This window comes from Sinocyclocheilus grahami, unplaced genomic scaffold, assembly GCF_001515645.1.
Source record: "Sinocyclocheilus grahami isolate Dianchi unplaced genomic scaffold, SAMN03320097.WGS_v1.1 scaffold252.1, whole genome shotgun sequence".
NCBI classification, from domain to species: Eukaryota; Metazoa; Chordata; class Actinopteri; order Cypriniformes; family Cyprinidae; genus Sinocyclocheilus; species Sinocyclocheilus grahami.
Genome location: NW_015505431.1, coordinates 746858 through 749854, shown reverse-complemented (window position 1 = coordinate 749854; position 2997 = coordinate 746858).

Here is a 2997-nt window from a genome sequence, read left to right as displayed (position 1 = left end):
TCCCCTTAACAATAATCAATCCTCTCCCCAAAAGTGATCGGATGTGCGCGCATCTTCTTTCTCTCTCCCTGCTCTAACATCCATGTTTCCTTCTCCAGTCTAGCGCCACGTTTTTGTAGGATACACCATGGCGTATCAAATCAGATTCCCCAACCCCTTCGCCGATCGATAGGTCGCAAACAACATTATAGCCCCTAATTGTGATCCCCACACGACTTCATATGATCGATCCCGTGTGATGCGAGCCCAGCTTAGGTTCCCACGGCCGCCCATGTGCTGTCTAACTCCGTTGGGACTGCAACACTTCTGGCTTCGCCTGGGCCATCTGGCCCCTGCCGGCCCATACCGTTACAGGTTCTTTAGCATGCTTCTAGTTCAATTTAGACGCAGGGCAGTTAGCACACACACACACACACACACACGGGCAGAGGGAGGGAGGAGACAGGCGTTTAGTCAGTGGCAGATGGTGTGTAAGGGTCTGGTCGCGTCTGAAGGCGTACCGTAGACCCCCTTCAGTGACTGTCCCCCGAGGGGCTTCACAATCAATGAAAAACGAAAGCGCAAAGAAAGGCAAGGACAAGAAGCAAGCGAGTCCCACTGACGTGATAGTAGCTGAGGGGCTTGAGTTACTACAGGCTAAACACACTGCAGTAAACATGGCCTATATATTTAAAGAAAAGGTAGTACAGAAGTATGAACTATACCTTAGAACTGCCAAGAAAAAAATACTCAACACAACACATAAAAATGACAAAAATAATATATATAAAAAAAATACATAGCCTAAAATTTAAATAAAAAGTAGATGCTTTTATGAGGGAAAAATTTGCAAAATATTGCATTTGTTGTTTTATATTGCATAACCAGACCAAAGTTGCGGCTCAATAACTCATTTTTGCCTTGTGCAAAGCATGAAAGTTAAAAGAAAAGCAAAAAATGATGAAAACATACTACAGTAAAACATATATATTTAAAGAAAAAGTAGTACAGAACTATGAACTACCTTACAGCGACTAAGCAAAAATATACTCAACACAACACGTGAAAATTACAAAAATGATACACAAAATTATAAATAAAAAGTATACAAATCACCTGTTTTTATGAGGGGGGAAAAATGGCTAAATATTGAATTTGTTGAGCTTTATTAAAAAATTATCTGCACTGGTTTTATGTTGCATTATTGGTTGTTAAATCAGAGTTTACTGCATTATGGTAATGTTGTGTGTTATCCTGTTGGCATTTTTATGGGTCACACTTTGTATGTTAGTTGCTATAGTGAGGCCAATTCATCAGGTGACCTTCTATGTACCACTTGTGTTGTCATCATATAGTTTTAGTTACAAATGAATGCAAAAAATGTAAATGTAAGATTGGCTTGGTATTTTATCTATTAAATCGTTTAATGGCATATGCAATTAAAATAGGCAGTAAATTCAGAACATTATTTTACAGCAAAGATTCACAAGTTTTTTAAATAATAAAATGTAACAGTAACACAAAACCTTATCTAGTTACTAGAAATATATGTGATGGGGGAAAATAGTAAGGAAACTTCTAAACTCAAATCTTACACTGGCAGGGAGTAAACAGAAAAAGAGGAATGCCATCTTTTTCCAGCTCATTCCCAATGTCCCACCCCTGCCCCCTGCGACCAGCAAAGTTTCACTAGGAATCCATTTCTTTCCACTCAATGATGTCAGAAAGTCTGGCTCATTTAAACGTTGGTGGATTGGAAATACAGAAAGAGCTCAAAGCATATCTTAACACAGTGATGTAATTTCTCACTTGTGTTTGGTTACTATGGACCTCAGGCGAAAAGCTTTTGTGCTTAAGAAAATCGCACTTAAATGAACGACCAAATTAACACCTCCACCCCCCCCAGTGCACACGCGCAAATCTGCCTCTTTTTTTCTTTTGCACACACACACACACACACACACACACACGCACACACACACACGCACACACTTTTTTCACACAACGAATACTGGCTTGGAAAAAATCGTAGCCGGTTCTAATGTAAGACAACAGTCCGGCATCGAAGACGTTCAAAAGACCAGCAAAAACAAACATATATTTATTTAAATGGGCTGCTGAGAATGGAACGATAAGGAGGCGATTTGCTTGTTTTTGTGGGGCTCCGCGGATCCCCCGATTATGAGAACGGTAGCGCAGGTGCTGCCTATGAACGACCAAATTACCCCCCCCCCCTCCCCTCCCTCCACCACCCCCACTACACACGCGCAAATCTGACTCTTTTTTATTTTGCGCACACACACTTTTTTTTTTCAAACAACGAATACTGGCTTGGGGGAAAATCGTAGCGGGTTCTAATGTAAGACAACAGTCGGGCATCGAAGACGTTCAAAAGACCAGGAAAAACAAACATATATTTATTTAAATGGGCTGCTGAGAATGGAACGATAAGAAGGCGATTTGCTTGCTTTTGTGGGGCTCCGCGGACCCCCGATTATGAGAACGGTAGCGCAGGTGCTGCTTGAATTACCATACAGCTGAGAGTAAACTTATTCCGCCTGCACACAATAGCGCAGCGCCCCGGGGATGGCCACGCGAGCAACACACACACACACACACACACACACTCACTCACTCACTCACGCGCGCGCGCTTCGGACTCTTTCACTGCACGCGTTTAATACACACACACACACACACACACACACACACACACACACACACACAGCGGAAAAAGGAAAGCAAGGGGAGAATTTGGCCTCCATACAAATGATGCGTATTCTTTTGTGAGTTTGCCTGACGCACACACAGTGTTAGCCTGAGGAATGTTTTTTTACACACAAATCAGGAGACTCCATGAAGCAGGAAACGAAAAGGGAAGTAAACTGAGATTATCTTCCTCAAATGTGCTGTTAGTTAACTTTTAGATTAGTTTAATTATGCCAAATAAAACGCACGCGTTTTATAACTCCCCGAGCGAATAAACAAACACAAAACTATCACGTATTTTTCAATTGC